Source organism: Drosophila rhopaloa, unplaced genomic scaffold, assembly GCF_018152115.1.
Source record: "Drosophila rhopaloa isolate 14029-0021.01 unplaced genomic scaffold, ASM1815211v1 contig_178, whole genome shotgun sequence".
NCBI classification, from domain to species: domain Eukaryota; kingdom Metazoa; phylum Arthropoda; class Insecta; order Diptera; family Drosophilidae; genus Drosophila; species Drosophila rhopaloa.
The window spans coordinates 4,826,929-4,848,306 of record NW_025335059.1 but is presented as its reverse complement, the minus strand read 5'-3'; the positions used below and the strand labels follow the sequence as shown (position 1 = coordinate 4,848,306).

Below are 21,378 nucleotides of genomic sequence, written 5' to 3'. Positions count from 1 at the left end.
CAGTTTTATTGTGTTTATCAATACCTATCGAAATGTAGAAGAAATTTTTCAAATCGGACCATTCGTTAAAAAGTTATGCGTGATCAAAGTTTCTATCTCCATCTCCCTCGCACTCCCTTTAGCTGAGTAACGGGTATCTGATAGTCGGGGCACCCGACTATAGCGTTCTCTCTTGTTTGCTCTTTATTTCCCCGGCACACGGCACAAAGTATTTGGCTTTAATTGATGGCACCAGGCGACGATGAGGGCGCGCACTTTAAGACTGCCCTTCGAAATTTAACCTAATTCTGGCTTAACCCTCAGTTGGGCAAAGCGTTTGATAAAATAATTTATTTAAATGTTATACTAAGATTTGGACCGTTTTAGGCTCTTTCGATTAACTAAAACTGGTTCTATAAAAATTCTTCTCAAATAAACACCAAGTATTGACGAAATGTTAAATTGTGTTAAAATTTTAAATTGTAAAAGTGTCAGCAAGACTAGATTTCTATTTTTCATGTTATACTAAAAGTAGGGTTAAAATAGAAGGAGTCCAAACGATTTCACAGTTGAATACGAAAAAATAAAGGTAAGATCACAAAATTTTCCAACGGATTTTTAGGCACTTATATAAACCAAAACGCACTAGAATATATTTTATTTTATATACATTTTATTTCAAAAAACTTTTTTCATCTGTAAAAAGTTATGTTTCTTAATTATTGTGTCAAACTATGTCACCAAAATGTCGCTCTGTTTTCAGACTTAAAAATCATCCAAAAAATGAATACACTCTGAGCATTGTAAAGAGGTAATAAAAACTCAAATTAAAATTATTAGCATGTTTTTATTCGTATTTTGCAATGCAATAATCGTGCTTAACGACGCAGCAAGGGTTAAAGCCATTCGGACGAAGGGCTGCATCGTGCACAAGTTAAATGGCATCGCAAAAGACGGAAGGAAGCGGGCCAAATGCTCTGCTCATTATGCGTCTCCACTTCCGTGTGGTCTGCGTGTGTGTGTGTGTGTTAGTGGGAGTGTCTCTGTGTGCGAGTGAGCAAACATAAAGACGGAAATGCAAACCAACTGGCAACAGCAAGAGAAACAACGGGCTGGTTGAAATAAACAAAAAATAAAAAAAAAACAGAAGAGGCGAATGTAAAAGGAGCGAAATAATAATTTCTAAAGAGCAGAAGTTAGGTTTGCATAAATAACGACAGTTTTGTGCCCATTTTGTTTGCATACTAAATGCATTTTCTGCTTTCAAACACACACACACACTACCGCACACACGCACATACCCCCACACACACACACACACATAGTAAATACAACCGCAGAGCGGTTCCTTCGGGATCTCGAGATTAAAGTGTTGCCTACATTTCAGCGCCAAGTGGTCAGCAGTCCTGCGAAGGCGAGTTTTAAACAATTGCAGCTGAAGTACCATTCAAAAATTAAACCAAATTGTTTAAATTATACAAATTGCTGTGCAAAGTTGGCCCGCATTCGCTGGCTGGCTATTAATAGCTGGCCTATCATAAAAGTTGGCGTATGCCTGTCCCACAGACAAACAACTAATAAAGTCCTGCGAACACAGTGAGGAATGCCAAAAGCGGTCCCGATGTGGCATTTCCCCACAAAACAAACGCATTTCGCCACTAACGTGCAAATGTCACGCAAACGTTGTTCTATTCCAGTGCAGCGGGTATGTCCTGGAATGCGAAAAAAAACCGTTAGGTCCTTCCAAGCACCACCCACTCGCTGCGGATACGGATACGGAGCCGGAACCATGACGCTATCAAGCGGAAGTGGCACATGCAGCCGACCGCGCATTGCTTACTCACTCAATCGCGAATGCGAAATACCAAACTCCCGTTGAAATTCCAAAAACGAAAGCAAACCGAATTCAAAGCCATCGATGCGTAGCTCGACAATCAAGGCGGCCGGTCTTTACATGGGGGAAACAGCCGGGAGCAATTAGTAGTGCCGATTATAAGACACCCCTCGGCAAATACACATATTTAACAATCGCTTACCACGGCCCAAACAGCCGCTGCAATTATCGACTCGAACTTTTCGCATTCGACCGTGGTAACCTTTCAGTACAGTAATTATTATGTGGGTTAAAAGCCCCTTCCCGACCAAAGGCGTGCTGTGTGCGCTTCGAGAGGCAGTCAGACACGAACACGTCCTCAAACACTGACACCCACAGGCACTGGGCGAAAAACATTTCCCTTCACACTCAATACTTTCCTATTAACTGAATAGATTCTGTACAAAACGAATAAATGACAAAGCTAAAAGAAATAAATTTATTTGAAACCTAAACTTTTATAAAAATTCGACTTAAATTTAGGATACCGTTGGTTATTACTTATCACAAACTAATTTTTTTCTTTAATTTATTTTTCAAATAAGAAAATGTAGTATAATTGTATTTAATTTAAGTCTAGTAATTATTATATATCATTATTATAGAAAATAAGTTTAAAAATTTACTAAAATTTAATTAATAGTGAATAAAAACTATTTACCCTAAATTATTAAGGAATTTTTATCAAGTGATAATCATATTTGTATATAATGTTAAAATATTAAGAAAGATCCAATATGAACTTATTTCAGTTAATGATAATTTAGTTTTATTAAATTTAAATAAAATATTTATTTTAAATAAAGATAAATTCATTTTATTTACGGTTTCTTACATCCGAAACAATGCAATCCTTAAAATCGATTCAAACTACATTTCATAGATGTTATTTGCCTCTTTTCCTTTACCCATTACTATCTGTGTCTCAGATTTAAACATTTATATGTAGATCTAAGGTAAATATTTTCGCTCAGTGTAGGCACGTTCCCTCAGTGTGTCAGTGCCTGGTTTTTAAAGTGTTATTTCAGTGGGAGAGGGCCACCACTTGGGAGGCTCTGAACCAAGCTGTTGCCGGTGCTGTTGGTGAAGTCAGTCGCCAGTCTGTCACTCCGTCATTCTGTCAGTTAGTCAGGCAGTCAGTCGATCGGCTAGTCTGTCCTTTAGTCAGGCACTATCTGACGTCATCGGCAGATTGCGTGGCCGATTCAATAAAAGGGTTAAGTGTCTTTTGCTTTTTATGTTCACTTTTCATTAGTGAATGAAAATCAATAAGTGAGTCGGCCAAAGGAGCTTTGTCTTAATTGAACCAAGCTAAGGCCGAAATGCCTTTGAGTCCTTTCTCATGGTCGTTGGGCCCTGTTTCATCTCATCTCTGCTGAGGACATAAAAGTGTTTACATTGTTGCCGGCCTGGCTGGCAAATCATTTCAGGCAGCCCGGGGCAAATAAACTTGACAAACATTTCAATCAAAAGTGGAAAACCCCAATCCCCAGTCCGCAAACCTCCAGCTCAGGAAAAGGCTAAAGGCTCAACTGTCGTCGGCAGATGGGAATTTAAAGCAATGTCAACGCACCGAAGGCAACATTAATATTTACCTAACCGCAATGTCGACGGCAGCAGTTGCACAATTAAAATACATTTTCACGCACAAAAACATTAATTAGTTGTAAATGTTTTTTTTTTGAAAGCAAAGCTGGGCAAAGCAAACGGAAAACCACAAGGCAAATACACGGAGCAAGCACCCAGTTTATCAGTTGGCGGGAAAATGCAGTCAAATAGCCATGTCCGACCGCTGGCCACGCCCCCAAAAAATGGGCAAAAGACGAAGGCGGGGGCGGGAGCGACAAACATTTGCGCATTTCTTTCGCGACTGCGTTTTCCCTCTTTCTTTCGGGGAATGAAAGGGACTTGAGGGAATTCCAGCGCGCATAATGTGCCGCATTGCGGTTTTTCCTCAGCGCTGGCAAGAGTTGCTTTTACTTGCTCAACGCCGCAGGACACACACCGATACAAAAGACACACACACACTCACACACACACACTCAGATATACAGACAGGCAGCTCCTTGCTGCTGTTTTTGTGTAAAGCCAAAGTCGCGTATGTTGAGCTGAATTTTGAGCATAAACGGCATAAAATATGTGAGCAATAAAACAGGCGATTGAAATGCTCAAGTCAAAAACTTTTGCGAAAATGCCTTTAAGCGCCATCGGCTGCAGCATTGGTGGGTGGGCCAAGGAGACCGCCCACCCGTGTGCATGCATGTGTGTGTGCTTGATTTATACACCACCCCCTCCCTCTCGCCTGCCTGCACACACATATACATATGTGTGCCACACTTTCCTCATACCAAAGTGGGAAAGTCTAAGCCGGTGAATGAGCGCCATTGAATCCGAGCTGCCTATGAATTGCCTGTTTTAGGCCGGGCTTCTTACTTCTGGCCTCTCCATGTTGCCATACAGAGTAAAAAAGTCAAGTATCCCTTACTTAAAAGTAATAATTCAGAGTGTTACAGTCAACTCAAAATGATTGCAGTTCAAAAGGAAAGAAGTTTTTTCCAGTTTGATTAGACGATTTATTAGAAATTTTCAATTGAAGGTCTTCAATATTTAAGCACTAATACAAAGTGTAGTGTTGCGTACACAAAAAGTTATATTTCATACCAAAATCATTTACACGAATTGTTTATCAGACTTTTCGGCTTACTTTATATGCAAGCTGAACAAGAATCCCAAATCAAGTATACGACTAGTAACAACCTAATCAGGAAAAAATGTTATATGTTCATATGTTTAAAAACTATAAAATGGAGATTTTAAAGATCATATAAATATAAACATTATTTACTCCATCGATTTATTATGATATCATCCCCAAAATAATATAAAGAGTTAGGTAAAATGTACTTATTTGATTTTTTGGAGTATAACTATAAAACAAGCGAATAAAACATTATCCGCCAAGAAGAGTTATCAAAAGTAAATGGGTTTTAGAAAACTAATTCTTGTTTACACTCTAAATAGTTTTCATAATATTTTTCCCAGTGCAGATATCACTGGGCTTGGCTTTCGCATTCAGTTTACTAACTTTTCAATGGCTGCCAACAAACAAGATCCGATGTTTGGTCTTGTTTGTGAGTGCGGCTTAGGTAAAAGTGTTTGAATTGAGAGAATTAGATGACTTTCAGAGGCCGTGCTGCCAAGATTTCGCTTTCAAGTTTTGCATGTATTTGTCTGGCTGTCCGATTTTTGGCAAACGACATGCCAGTTCCACTCACAACACACACAATTCACGCCGATGCTCTATGAAAACACAGACCTTGGGGCTTCCTGCCATTCGAATCCTTTCGGTAGCCTGCGCTCTAAAATAACTCGTATTTTCAGTGTTGTGTTTTTAGTACAACCAACCATGCTAATAATAATAGCAACGCTAGCTACCAAAAAACTTCCCGCTGCCGGCTCGTTGCTATCTCTTTACAAATTTGTTCGCATTTTTGATGAGAGCTGAAGAGTATGCTGCCATTTTGTACTTTACCCACAGGCGAATGTCTGTAATCTAATTTTAAAAACGAAATTACATATATAAAATGAGGAACATTTTCCAGAAAATTGTTTGATTGCTGGTTGCAAGAGCATAAAGGATACGAATTTATTATGAGTTTAACATGGTGCTGTGTTTGTATACGAGTTGAATGCAATGTTACAATGTTGACCATGAAGAATAAAAAATCGGTAAAAATGGGGGGTTATACACAATTTGCACAAACAAAATTTATTTTACTTTACGTGAGCTAATTAAAATGTAACAGGTTTTCTTTCAATGAAAAAGGAAAGCTTAAATAAGTAAGCAAATACTTGATTATTAGTGGCTTTAATATTTTTGTTTTTTGTATATCTTAAATGAGATAAAACCTATAAAGGATCAACTAAAATATATATGAAAATTCCACAAAGGTTGCCATTGTTTTTGTTCGTTTACATCATAGTTTATAAATGTTTATTCCAAGCTTGTTCCCTTAATTCTGCGAATGAGTAATTTTTCCGAGAATCGGCGACTATATTTCCTGCACTTCTTTCAACCCTATCTTCTCGTTTTAAACCCGTGATGATTACCAGAAATTAACGCGTTGTCTGGATCTCCGTCAGTCTCGTAAAGTGCCCGAGTGGAACTCGTTAAAAAGGAGCGTAAAAGCACAAACTCATCAACTTACTTGGAATTAATCAGCGACATTGGACACAGCGCAGCTGAATGCATTTTTCATAGGTTTGCTTTTGCTCGTAAAGGACTCTATCTGGCTTTCTATGGCGATCTGGATTGGGGAGGTCCTGGTCCTGGGTGGCGCCTTTGAGAGCGGGCACATCGTTAACGGCTTAATTGCTTGCCCATTTACACACTGTCGACGTCATGGAGGGCACCAAATCCCGCCTTCCTGCTGCTTTTCCCCGGTTTATTTTTCTCTCTATTTCAGGGCCTTTGTGTATTGTGCCTTTATGTTGCAGCTAATCCGCTGTGCGATGGAATTCTAGGCCTCCTTCAACTTTGGCTTACGGCCGTAGCATGCGTGCCTTCATTTATTCATATAAATCCGGATAGGAGCCTGGCAGCTGCTTTTCCTTATCGCCTAAGCACTTGATCCGCTGAGAGGCATAAAGACATTACATGACAAAGCGATTTTGCGCGACACCGATGTGCGTGTTATAGAGGAAAACTCGCGTGATTCCTTATTTCCATTCAATTAAAATGCATCCTTCTACACAGTCGATTTAATTAAAGATTTATTTTGCCACCTTGTTTTTGCTTTAATCACTTCACTTCAATCTCGGAATCTTAAATCGATTTAATTGCTCTAGGATATCCTTTTAACTCTATTATTTGTAATCAATCTTAGCACTTTAAATATCGTGATATGTTTATTGGCATTTAATAAATATTTGTGGCTCTAATAGTATTAAAGGAAAATCAGACTAACATTGATATGTATCGTTAAAGTTATAACTTTAATTAAATTTTTTCTTTTACATTAATTGGTTTTGAACCTTAAACTTTATTGGTTATTAATTGGATTTGTAGCTTTTAATTGTTTGTTTTACAGTTCACCTGAAAAGAGAGAGAAGAATCATAATTGCAACTTTTTGTATAAATATAGACAATTATTTGTGGTTAACAATGATAATTTCCCACAAGTGACAGCCCAATTAAACACATGCAAGGCCACTCGGCCATTCCGAAGGACCTTCAATTGGGCCACCACTATCTGGATGGCCTCACCTGCCGCCAGATTCCCTGGCGAGCAGCTGAACAGAAAAAAAAGGAAAAGAAGGAAAAAAGAAACGAGGATTAAAGTCGCAATCGGGCGGAGGAGGCACCACTTGGGTTGTAATTACATCGCAGCAGAGATTTTTCCTTTCGCCACAGGCCCACATACGAACACACACACACACACTGGCATATAATTAGAGCATAATTACAGCTCGACTAATACTCGAGTATCAGGCAAAAAGCAGCAGAAAAGAAAAATTAGCAGGCATCCGAGGAGAGGGAGCTCCAGCCGGTCATCTATTAAGTATAATCAACGCCACGGCAAGCGGAAATAGACAGATTTCCGGCTATTAAACGCCCAACAGAGCGGCAAAGACTCTCACGGTCGGCTTTCAGCTGGCAGCACTGTGAGATAACCAGTAGCTCTTAGCATTTAATCCTGTTAGATATCCTGTTTTACATTTTCTTTTATATTAGAATGTCTCTCTTTCGAACTAATGGTTAAACCAAATTTGATCAATCAAACTCCTTAAACTTTACAACTTATATTCGATTGCTTAGAGGGATTTGAAATTGTTTAATGGAAATACACAAAAACAATTTTATTTTACTATTAACCATTAAAAAACGCATTGAATTAAGGGACTCACATACTCAACAGGCTATTTCGAATAAAAGGCTTTAAGGTAAACTTGTTTTTGCCAGCTTTCTATAAGCTTATTTTGTACAATACAAATTTTCAGGACAAAAAGTATTATATTACATTTTGTTTTGCATAGTTTTAAAAGAGAACAAGGTTGCGTGCCACAAGCAACAAATAAAAATTACAGTTTCTGCCAGAGAACTTTACTTATATTTAAATTTTTGACATTTCTTAAATTATTAAAAGCATATAATTTAAGGAAGTCTTTAATGAAAATATAATTTTTAAGAAAAGAATCCACTTTCTTATGCTTGAGTGTATTCTTTTAGAGAATCCTGGCCAAATATCTGTGGCACAAATTGAAAAAAAAATAAATGTTAATTAGCTGTAATTTGCTTGCCACATTACTAGGGATATAGCTAGGCGCCTCTTGACATTGACACACACACCACCCCACCCCCACCCCCCTACACACACACTCTCTCACAGCAGGTGTTGCTTTAATGATGTAATACCCCCCTTTGGGAGACGTGCCCCACACCAAGATGTGGCATAAACCGGTGAGCTCATTTATTAACATAAACAGTTCATTTGTATTAAACTGACAGTCGCAACATGAGAACTTGCCTGGATGTTAGTTGATAGTAAGTCGATCGAGGGCGTGGCCTTGCCCACCACCAATCCCCTCCTCCTCAAACAAAATATTTTTTTGGGGGAGTTACATGAATGCAAAACATAAACTTCGATTAGCGGCAGCAAATAGCTAATGGCCGCCATCAAATGGCAAAAGGCCCGTGCCATTCGCAACCGAAAGTGCTCTTTTGTGCGGGTCGCTATCAGGTTTCTTGTTGGCCAAAACGGTTCACACACTTTCCGGGAACGGGAGTCCATTGTTCCACTCGATGGCTGCCACTCGCAACAATTTCGTTTTCGTTACATTCATTTACCAAATTTTTGCTTTTTTTTCTCCTTTTGATATTATTTTTTTTGCGCGCTTGAGCACGCGATATGGCAATTGATAAAACACCGGGTATCCGATATTTACCGTCACTGCGCAGGCAGCCAGTCATCGTTAAGACATTCCACATATACAGGCGAATTGTATTTGCCTTGTTTCATATTTTATTATTATGTGCAGTGTGTGCATGTCTCTAAGGAAAATCATTAATATTGTCATGTTATTTGCATTTTACTAATTTTGAGCAAGCAGAACTTTGATTTATTACGATTTGTTCGGGGTTGTACCGACGTAATGGCCTACATTTATGGCAGGTAAGCGAAATAAACTAAATCAGCAATACAGATATCTTAAGCCTTAAAGAGTAAAAGTATATTAATATGTTAAGTATCTCAGACATTGGGGCCTACATCATTGAAACTAGTTTTCTTTGAAAAATAATAATACATAACTAATGAAATGCTCCACATTTTCCATTACTTAAATTAAGGCTAAATCTATTATTTTCGCTCAAATCTCCGCTGGCCCCTGAGCAAAAAGTGTGTTAAAAAAGATCAATACCATTATCTATATAGGTGACCGAAAATACACAAGGCCGTACATATGTTGGCGTGCTTAGGAATATGATGCATGACCCTTGTATAAATCATGCGGCCTTTGCTACGTCCTAATGGAGTTTGGCTTTAGTTTTTCTGAAATTTTTCGACACAAAAACGTGTATCAGAGGAGCATCGCAAAATGGCCCGCGGCTCGATTTCGACATGGCTCCATTGTTACCGAACAGAGGACCCCGAAAGGATAAAGAAAAAGACTGATGGCTGTAGTGGCTGCTGCTGTTACTGCTGCTGCTGCTGTCGCTGTTGCAAGTGTGTCGTAAATTTTGATAAAATTTACAGAAATTTAATTACGCCAGGGCCTATCCGGAGGCGGCTGGGGCAACTGCATTTCGATTCGAAAACATGTCAGTTGCCAGGTAATTTATTGTGGTAGCACAGCGCACACAGTTCCTGCGGCAACTCAAAACCCATTCTGATATCACTTACATGGCCAGCGGTGACGATGGCGATGGCGACACGTTCCGCGGATATAGGATGCAATCTGCAAGCCCAGGACTCGTGTGCATATAGATAATGGCGCAACTAAACCGACATTTTTGGCTGTCAGCTCAACGAACCGCGACGCGACACGGAATACGGATACGGAATACGGGTTAGGGGTTACGGGTTACGGGTTGCGAGTTGCGGGTTGCGAGTTGCTGCTCGATGGACACTGGATTTTTGGGGGACCGAACGCGATGGAGGTGTCAGTGTTTTGCCCGTGGCACGTTGTGAATTCGCAACTAGCCGCTGCATTTGCGGCTTGGCCACAATCTCAATCTACGTGGACCGGTTCAAAGGGGAGGTGGTGACCCCGCTTTGCCACTGGTGCTCATGGTGCCCCTCTCTCACACACACACACATACACACACACTCACTATCACTTTTTGAACGGGGCAATTGTATGGTGCTTTGCCTTTTGTGGTGGCCACCTTTGACCGACCCTCGAAGGATCGAGCACGATATTGTTGAGTTATCCTGGCTGAGCTATCCTCGCGATTGAATGGGAAGAAACCGCGCGCTGCGTGTTCATTGCTCGACTGCGGCAAACTGACAGTCGAGGAAAGCCCGCCGCTTTTCCATTTTCCGTTCGCCTAGGTCGTGTCCACAAGCCGAAGCCAAAAGGCCCGAACTCTTGGCCGGATAAAAACGGGCCAAAAGAGCAAGGCAGCCAGTTTGTTCCTCTAAGAGAGTGACTCTCTTCGCTTCAAAGCGAAATTAAAGTCAATGTTGGCTCTGCGATTAAGGCCTTTGGGAATGGCCCTATTTCGTTTTGGTTCTGAGCGCTTCAAATTCAATTTGGCCACTCTCACGTTGGCTGCTGCAATTGCTCGGGCACTCGAAAGCCCAAAAACCCCTTGAACCCCTCGAACCCCTTTCGAAAAGCAAACCACCGCCCACACAAGCACACACAAACACCTACGCCGAGCTCGGCACATGCAAAGTGCGGGAAAAACGGGCAAACAATTGGGTCAATTGGTCATGGCTGTCAAGGTCTTAAACTTTCGTATTTATGGCATGCCATGCATTGTAATTTTTACTTTAATTTGTTAACTCGAAAAACTCCCGATCCATTCCGCTGCTGATGGCATCCCGATGCTAGGAGTGTTGGGGCAAAAAGGGAGTCCTTGTGGGTCCACCAAGTGACTGGCTGCGTGCCTTGCATGTGCAGCAATTTCCGCCGTAGTCGCGTGCTTCCGCTCCGGACTACGGCGGAATGTGGCGGAATGCGGCGCTTGGGGCTGCCGGACAGCACTTAAGTATCTGTTGCCGACAAAGTGACACCCTCCAGATAATATCCGCAACTTGCGGTCGCCATTTGCGACACACACTCGCGTTCATAACGCGCGTGCCTCCCCCTGAATAACGGCATTGATAATAACTACTTTCAGTGCTGACAGTAATTTAGGACATTACAAATACTGAGCCACAGGGCTTTAAAGCCCCTAGATACCTTTCTCAAATTTATCAATATCTCAGAAATATATATTTATATTCTTTATTATTTATTCGATTACTAAAATTTATTTATTTATTTTTGTGGCTACTTTTAGAAAATTATTAACCTCTTAATAAATCAGGATTGAATAGAAAATCAGAATCAGAATCAGAAGAATTTTGCTTAAAATATTATTTTTACCGCTTTTTTTACCTTTGATCATCCCCTAAGACTGACAATTTAAAAATGAATGGCAATTTTTTAACTTTATTGGTATTAATGAAAAAATGAACTGATTTAAAAAGTTAATAATTGCTAAATGAAGTAGTCGTAAAATTAAGTGCAATAAAATCAGTGTAGTACCTTTAGAGGTTTCCAATATTTTCAAGAGGGTTTTCAACTTAATAACAAACAACCACATTTTGTAGATCACCTTTTTTTAAATTAAAGTACCTAAAAATATAAAAAATAAAACCTAACCAAGGCAGGTAAATTTGTAATACAATTTATTTTTGTTTATTGCAGCTTTCATGTTGTGTACCTACATTTGCTGTTTTTTTAGCCCTCTTATAGATTAGCAGTGAAGAATCAAAATCCCCAAACATATATCAACCTGAATCATAAATTCTGCTTACATATATCCCGCCTGTCGAATCAATAATTATGTGGGATGTGTCTTTCACTTTTGGGTCGTGTTTTTATGGCAAACTCCTGGTGCTAAATGTTATTTATTAGCAAACTTTTGCGGCATGTGCAACTTTTTGCCGGTCGGCTACAAATTTCTGTCTGTCAATAAAGCCGCTAACAACGCGCTTGGTTCTTCATCTTTGTTTGCTGCTGATGGCTGATGTTGACGTGGATGTTGTTGCTCCTTTATTGGTTGCCGGCGAACATAAATGGCCGACAGTAAATTAATTTACGTACATCACAAGTGCGCTTAATGGCGTGTATGGGCGTGGCAGTCGCTCCCCTTTGGTTTTTGCGAATCCAGCTGAGTGGGTCCTGCAAAACCGTTGGGAGTCGAGTGTCCAGTCTTTTTGGCATGGCAAATGCGTGTTTGACCGGAGTCCTGCGGGCGGAGGTGGAACTCGCACTCCAATTCGAGCTCTTTGCCCTCGCATGTTAGCCGTCCATTTTTCCGCCCTGGGCAGCTCCATTTCTGCATCGCTGACATTTTAATTGCATTCGGACAAGGCTGCGAGTCCAGCTGCAACTGTGACTGTTACTAGGACGTCGATGGCAGAGACAGCGAACCGTTCCAGGGCAAGAACCCAAACCCTGGATCACTCAAAAAAGAATGTAAATTTTATCTTGAGTTTAAAGGTTTTTTATAGACAAAGTTGCACTACACTAATTCTTGGGTACTTTAAAATGTTAAATCTTAAAAAAAATGTTTTTTCCTGTTTAAAGATCATTAAAAGCCAAATCCATTTCAACAGATAATGGCCTAAAAGTAAACTGGAAACGAATCTAAAATTTGGCGGCATTTCGCTTTAAAATATTCACATAATGTTTGGTCATTCCATGGAAGACCCATTTACAAAATACGTAAAAACAATTGTTTTCTTAATAGGAACAAACTTAATCCATATAGTTTTCAGTGTAAAGAACGGGCACAGTTGTCGATGTCGGTGGTTCAAAAGTGGTGCTGGGGCACTGACTTTTTGATTTGCTTAATCCCAGATCGTTTGCCGGCCGGGAAAAATGGAGAGATATGGCTAAAAGAGGCAGCCGGGCAGCAAAAGAAATCCTTTTAAATATTTCAATAGACAGAAGGAGCCGGCTCGGCACCCAATGGCAGCTTCATTTGGCCCGGCAATGACCATTAGGCGTACAATTTCCTTTTTGACGTTGCGCTTTTGCCTCATATCTTTTGTCTGCAGCCCGCCTAAGCCAGAATCTTCCCCCATTTTGTACATCCAAGATACGCCAGACAATGTAGCTAAATGTTTAATGAGCGCAAGTGCAGCGAGCCAGAGGGAAATCCATAGATAGATAGCTGGGCGGGAAGAAGCGGGCTGGGGGGCAAGGCAAACAGGGAAGTCGGCTGCTGGCTAGGAAATGAAAGCAGCCGAATCGAAAGACAACATTTGGCCATATAAATAAATAAAATCCAGCTAAGACTACGAAAACGAATTGAAAAAGAATGGGGCCAAGTGTCTGCCCCATCTGCCACCTGCCACACTTAAACGTGCATATGTGTGTGTGCAAGATAAAATCCCATGCATTTATAGTTCAGTGAACTCTTTGGTAGACCGTGCACTGTATACAAAATATAAAAAATAGCAAGGATTAAATGGGGACTGTGCGTGATATTGAAAAGTATCATTTTAAAGTAAGCTATTAAAAAAATATATCCCATTAAATATTTGTGTGATTTAATAGATTTACTTATTATTTTATGTGAATTTAAGAACGTATTTCTGAAAAATCGATTGTTGGTGTGTTTTACTTCATATTTTTTGTGTACAAAAATTGTATATGTTTGTAATTGTAATTGTAAATAAATATAAGGTATTAGCTACTTCAGGAAAAACCCAATCATTTATTATCAGTAACCAGTAGCTAAAATTAATTTGAACCTCGAGTAAAATCAATTAAATTTGCAATTCGCCCGAATTCCGATCTTAGTTCATTATCACAATATTACATTTCACTTATTAAACTGCACATTGCATCGAAGGCACTATCAAATTAAATTACAACTGCCTGCTTATTTGAACCCCTGTATGCCGATGGATATATGAATTTCTTGCTGCCAACTCTCAGCTGGCTTAGCTCTTGCAGGACTTGAAAGCTCATTGAACTCCACTGAAGTCCAGGGATTATATCGTACAGGCCAGAAGTTGCTGCACTTGTTGTTGCCCCTCGTGTGCTTGTTCTCATATGGAATTGTGTCACGTATTTTATTTCGTCAGATGTCGGGCTGTTCAGTGGAGGGTGACCGGGAATCCCGGACTAAAACTGTTTGTCCAACTGGCGGAGCTCTGACGCTGTCGCCGAAACTTTACGAAACACAGTCAAAGTTTCTAATTTAATTGTAAACTCAAAATGTGCAGGGCGAAAAAAATAAATCCCACGTATATGTAATGTGATTTTCCACCTGCTACTGCGGTGGAAAAAAGGGGTCAACGCTTGACCTATGGCAAGCTTAACCTTTCGCATTTTGGTTTCTATCAGGCGGTATTTTTGGGACGTTAACGATTCCAAATGAAATTAAGCCGAGCCAGTGAACTACGAAAATGGGAAACGGCTGGCTCGTTTGGCACATTAGTTACTATTTTTACCGCGGAGCGGTGTTGCACTTTAAATCGGAATTTAATTACACTCAAACCAAGGGCACGAGATCCTCATCACGGCACGGATTTGGGCCTTCAGCGTGTTGGCTGTTTGTCAGGCCAACAATGCCATAATAGCCCCATACTTGGCCCCATTTCGAACCACCTCGTGTGCCCGGGACTTCCTTTGGCCGGGTGCAATCCACCTGATCCCATTGTTTTGCTCCAGCTTGACGGCACTGCCAAAAGCGAAAGTTTATAATGGACTTGGCTTGGGCACGGCGAATGCAACTTTGATTCCGACCGCTCCGAAATTAGTTGACAATGGAAGGCCTGGAGTTGGCAGCTAAAACAGGGGCTAAAACAAGCCACCCGGTCCCCAAAGCAAGCCAAATGAAATTGGAATGTTTGCCTTTGGCTCGGGCTTGCCTCTGCCTCTGCCACTCTCCTCTTCTCTGCTTAGTTCGCAACCAGAAACGATTCCCGGATACGGACAAGGACCATCCTGCTCCGCCGTTTGCAATATCAGCGCGTCACAGTGGGACGACTGTAAGAAAGAAAAGTGACCTAAAACCTACTATATTAAAAACCTGCATTAAAAATATGATTTGTAATTTTTGGTCGATTTTTTATCGTTTTTTATTCCTATTTGTCCTTGATCAACATCGAAATATAGAACATATAAATTATATAACAGCAGCAAGGGTATATAAACTTCCTACTTTAAATAAATAAATTTTTTTCTTTATCGCAATCATTCCTACACTTCCATGCTGTGCACAAAACCATTTGAACAAGAAAAAAACGGGTCTTGCTCCACTGTGTGTTTTTTTCCGTGCCTATCCCACCCCCCGTCCCCCTGCTTTGGTCTTGGACGAGGGGGCGTTTCAATTGACATTTTAATTGCTACTCACCGCCGTTGCATTGCCGTCATCGCCGCACAACCAGCGACGCCTGCCGCTCCTTGCTGACACACTCGAAACTCCAGGAGCGCTCCAGTTTGAACTCCATCCGCTGCAGAGCCACTTCCCTCGCCGGGCCAAAAGGGGATCCCTCAGTGCATAATTTAATGTGGCTTAATGCCGGCTTATCCGCGCCAATTATTTGCCATCAACAGCCGGCTGACTGCGAGGTGAGGTCATTGACTGGTCTAATTGGAAAAGACAAAGGGGTAATTGCCACGGTGGGTTGACGGACTCCCATGGGGAATCGGTTGCACAAGAGCCGGCTTGCCAATTAATAACCCGGCATCGCAGATAGCAGACCCTTAATGACAAGTTCAAGTCGGCCTGTACAGACCTTGCCAGATCATTGCGCCGCATAATTGCCTCGATTATGCACAACAATGACGGGTAAATTGCATTTAGGTTGGGGCAGTCTCTCCATTAGCTTGGGAAGCTTTAAAAGTTACGCGAGAGGAGCCGGCGAAGCCCTAACTGTGCCCTCAGCCATCTTATCCCTGGTTTATTCGCTTCTTAGGCGGTCCAAGCATTCCACACGGCGTATGCGCAATGTCAGCACAACACATCAATAACGAATTAAACACCTGCCAGTACAAGTCGCCTTTAATCAATTTCAAGTTTAAACTCTAGAAAGAAAGACAGTGAAAAGTAGCTGGTGCCCTAGGAATTGGCTTTCAGTTGCGAGCAGCGGGTAACTAAATCTCAGTGTGGGGAAGCTCCTGGACTGAAATTGGGAAATCAATGCTATGAATACACTCAACGTGTTTGGTTTCTACAGCTGAAATTAACCAAAAAGAAAAAGTTTGGCAAGTAAATAACACAAAGTTCTTTATTTATTTAGCATGTATAAAGAAACTTTGAAACTAAGTTTTTTTTTTTTAAATCAGTATATGCAATGTTATAAACGAAATATTTTAATATAGCTTGTTAAAATTACTATTTTTATATATGTTTGGATATGCCGGCGAAATTAGCTTAAATTATCAAAATACAACACTGAAAAAAGATTGATATCTGCTAAGACCAACTTTGCAAATTGGAAGCTTTTGTTAAATTACAAATTTAATTTTGTTAGCTTTATAATATAATTATGTTTTTAACCATTTAATAATTAATTTTTTCTGAGTGCAGCAAGAAAAGTCCCCGTTTTTACGCTTTCCCTATTTAAATAGTCCTCTCGCTGTCCTCGTCTGTCCCTCTCTGACTCATTCCGAATCCAGCCAGATTTCAGGTTGCCAGGACTCTAACGGAATATGAAATTTGCCACTTTTGGTTGCCAGTCTACGGCGGATGTTGGCCGCTGTTTGTGGCTGTGCCTTCGCTGCGATTTCGAGTAAGTGAAATGCGCGTAAAAACTTTAATTAAAATGGAAACCTTCCAATTGCATTGTGGCCGTTGGGACGGTAGGCAGGGCGTCGTCTACCGTCTGCCGTTCGCCGTCAACCGACAACCGTGGACATTTTAATTTAATTAAAAAATTCCCAGTTGCCGGTCTGGCAGTCTCAAGATTCGCAGACTAGCTGGGCCAGGTTAAAGCCAGCACAACATTTCAATTGTGGCGGCGTTGGCGGCCCAAAATGAAATCACTGGACGAACTGGCGAAGCCATTGAGAACTGATTTCAAAGGAAATCAAATACAAAATGTACCAGCTGGCTGCCAAATGTGGATGGGGTGTCTCGAGCTCAACAACAAACCAACAAAACAAACCCAAACTGTCGCCGTAATCGAAGACGGGCAAGACACTAATGAAAATCAATAATTCAGGCAAACAATGGCCAATAGCGGAGCTGGCTTTAAAAGCCAACAATAAGTAAGCCGGACCAGGCCATAAATAAAGCAAAGTATGAGGCGATGGGGCACCTTATGTTACTTAAGCTGTGCAGCTGTCGGCCTTTATTCTTTGTTGTTGCCACTGCCACTGCCGCTGCTGCTGCTGCTGCTGCTGTTGTTCTTCTGGCCACTGTTTCTTTGTGGCTCCTACCGTTACACTAAACAAATATTATTACTACTATTTAAAAAAAAAACAAATTAAATACAGTCGAAAGGATTTCAACCGGTGAAATAATCTTTTGTTATTTTTTTTCGAAATAACCACATTAAATAAAATAAAAAGTTAGCGTTTAAAGTCTAAAAATTTATTTATGGTAGCCTTAAACTTGGGTTTGTTTAAACTACAACATTTTCTATAATTAATATTATAGTTTTTTTTGGAAAAACAGAACCAGACTTGGCTGTGACTAAATATAGAAGTTCTAATTCAACTTCATAGAGAATTAATAAAGCTTTTATAACTAAAACTCTACTAGCAGTTAATATATATTATTATTTTTATTTGGAGTTCGTTATAGGCAATTTATTTTCTAAGTGCTAAGGGGCAATAGGAGGCAAATGGGGCAGAAAGTTGGCCCGGGCAGAACGGCTGCAATCGATGGCGTGTCTATGACAGACAACGAGCTGTTCAAAGGCGATATAGTCGGCATTATAATTGCTAGTACTCCACCGAGAACCACCAACCACCCAACTTACCAACCACTCCCCCACCAACCATCTTCACGTTAAAGCCATTCATGAGCAAACAATTTAACTTTGTTTCCCTCGAATAAACAAGAACAGATAAAGTTGAGAGCAGGGCCTGCAAGTGAAGCTGTTGTTCGTCTGGTGTATTAAATAATTGAGCGTATGAAAATGTAGCTGAGTGAATTCCTTGGTGCATTAGCTCATAACACAGCCAGACTCGCACCGAAATATGTTGTAGTGAAGCACACTTTCTGCTGAAACTTTTCAACATGTTGTAAAGCACATTACATTTTGGGATAAGCAAAACAAATCTGCTGGAAAGGGCGGCCACCCAACAACAGTATGAGTGCATTAAAATTTCTCTTCACCAAAATAGCAGCAGAAACCGTGTTCCGAGTCCTGAGAGTGCAAATAATTTTCTCCTTTTCCACTTTTGCCCGACAGCCTGACACATTGTTTCACACCTTGGTGGCCCACAAATGGGGGAAAATGGCCAAAAAAAAAAAAAGAAGAAAGGCTGCCGGGCGATGAAATGAAGTGCGGCTCGAATGACATGCAAACTTTTAACTCTCCCTCGCCCGCAGGACATGCACATCCTTTTGCGCCGTTTGCATTTGTCGAGTTACCAATAAAGTGTCTTTGAATGGAGTAAATTGACTCTGGCATGACAAACAGTTCCTGGAATCCACAAGCGCGGATAAAAACTCGAGCATGAAAACGTTTGGCCGCATGACTTGTACTATCCTTTCCAACAAAAGAAAATAATGTAAGTTCACCTGTAAGCCCCGTATTTTGTGGCCCTCTTCTCGTGTCAGTTGCTTTATGGGCAATTTATGAGCTCACATTAAGTCGAGTCCGTGTGAAGAGAAACATAAGGTAATCGGTTAAATTACATGCTTTTGGTCATTAATCCATAAAAATAAAAATCTAATATACCTCAAATAGTTAATTGCTGTAATTTAAAGCATTTAAATATTTTATTTATATTATATGTAAAGCGTTAAAGGCAAATAAATACATAAACATATTATTTGTTTACAAGTAGCTTGTAAAATAGCGATTTAATTTTTGGATAAGAATTTAAGGTTTGGATTCTAATGTTATGCCATGCTATTTTTGTTAGAGTATACAACCTTTAAACAACTTATATCACACGAGCCCATGAAAATTGCTTCTCTATTTCCCCGAAATGTGCTTGACTTTTTAATAAGCAAATAAAGCGCTGATTAGCCATTAAGGCACTCAAATAGGAAAACATTTATTATGTATCGCAGGACTAATGAATTTTTTGACATTCCTGCGATTCATTTGTCTTCTCAAATAAGAGTGACGTGGCAGCCCGAGCGGATTAAATGGGTTATGCATATAGACAGCGAATTGGTAAGTGATCTGATATATGTTCCGGCTATCCGACTATCACCCACACGTAGCAGTTTTACCCACACCTCAACTCACCTTGATTAAACAGCCTCGAGCCGGGTAAATATTATTGTGTGTAACTATAATTGTTTACACGGAGTACAACCAATAAAATTCACCGCCCTTCGGCAATTGGCTTATACACCACTGCCTTTTGTTGGTGGCATGTCAGGAGTTGTATCTGTGATTAATGGTTGGCCATATTTCTACACTGCCAGCAATTAGTGCAAACGAAATCAAATTTGAGCAGCGGTAATAAAGCCAAACTGGGCAACGGGCGGTCCAAGCAAAGGCCACCATATCCCCCCCACATATATTTGCCTAATAATGGTGTTTAAGTGGAGAAAAGGAGGCAAGTCGGCCCGCCATATAGTTACCATTTTATTTATGACACTCGCCACATGCCACGCCCACCAGCAAGAGATAATAACACGGTGAAACATTATTCTTGGCCAACTGGTCTCCGGGGTCCAACTTGCCAACAGCAGTCGAGGGGCATAAAGCGGCGAAAGTCTCACTTTCACGAACGAGAGTGGAAATGGAATTGGCATTGGCAGGATGAGCGGCAAGTGGCCAGATAATTATCTCAGTGCATAATCTGGGCCAGCACCAGCATCAGCATTTGGGCCAAATCTTCTGCTTTCTTGCCTTTGGCCAAGAATCTCGGCGAGTCAAGTGGCTCTGACTTTTGCTTGTTGTCCTGTATTTACATGAAAATTATGCTGATTATGAGATTGTTCATGCGGGGGCGAAAAAGAAGGTGTGACTCCTGTTTTGGGGATACGCCTCGACATGTCGCAGCTTTAGGGCTCCCCAAAGATCGATTCCAGTCCCAGTGCCAAAACGTGTCAAGGCCTCCGACTTACTTCTCTTCCATTAGCCATTAGCCGTGGTAATTTTGCTTAATTAGTTGATTAACAGCGTGCAGCAGGCTGATTCCTTTTTGGCCAGAAGCCCCCTTCAAATGTCAAGCAGTTGCACTTGAGTGAAGCGTCACTTCAGGCCGCTAAAATTGGCACACGCAATAAATGCGCCTCAAGCACATTGCTCATACGCCCTGTGGGGCGAAAAGGATTTAAGCACGTGGAGCGTAAAACGCTTAAAGCGCCATCCATATCCATTTCCAAGGCACAGATAAATGATATACAACAGCCAAATAGTAGACGCAATAAATCCAAAACGTAAACTACATAAATTAGGAATTTTTGTATTTATGCGAACGCTTTCGAGCTCATCGGACATGAAAGTCACGTAGGCGAGTTTACAGCCGCAACTAGGCGAAACCTTTTGCTGATTACGACGTGACCAGCCAGGAGAAGTAAGTAAGTGAGTCTATCTCTATACGTCGACTGTCTGAGTGAGTGTGAGTGAGTGTGTGTGTGCGGCTGCGGCACATAAAATTATTTTAAATTATTTTTGATAATTGAATGAAACACAGGAAAACGTAGAATGATTTAATGCCATATCTCATGCCGTCTGCCAGCGGACTGAGAACTCTTTCTGGTTTATCCGCGCATGCGCCACTCCCATGGAGAGAATCCTTCAGGATTGTGGGGGCGGAGGAGGCGCATCGAGCACGTGCACTTTGTTTACACAAAGTAATGAAATTTCAACAAACAAGCAGCTGGGAAATTGCCATGTCTACGATGGCAGAATGGGTGAGTGGGTGGCGGTGCTGTGAGTGGGCCAACCGAAATTGCGCATAAATGCGGCTAATTGCATTAGGAAACAATGTTGCCAATAAGCATTTGACAGACATCAAAGCACCCGACAAGTTTTCCCACTCAATTCAAATTCAATGCATATTGATGAGCTCAGCTTGGAGCGAAAAGCAAAAAGCGAGCTAATCTGCTAGTGGGAAGTTATGCACACCCAAAAAAGAGTTTTCAATTTAAGTATTTGCGTTATTTATTTATTTTTCGACTGTAGCTTACTTTGAAAAACCTTGTAGTAGAA

The 21,378-nt window shown here is 40.8% G+C and overlaps 1 protein-coding gene across 2 annotated transcripts in view; it reads right to left on the bottom strand.

Annotated features, from left to right (window-relative positions):
• Positions 1-10,324, bottom strand: part of LOC108048164 — a 115,969-nt gene extending 105,645 nt beyond the window's left edge. For both annotated transcript variants that reach the window (XM_044458818.1, XM_044458819.1), the window contains exons 1-2: positions 9,754-10,324; positions 6,061-6,947 (exon numbers count right to left, since the gene is read on the bottom strand). The gene's annotated coding sequence lies outside the window, so the exon portion shown is untranslated. The remainder of the gene's footprint in view (positions 1-6,060; positions 6,948-9,753) is intronic.
• Between the last annotated feature and the right edge of the window lie 11,054 nt (positions 10,325-21,378).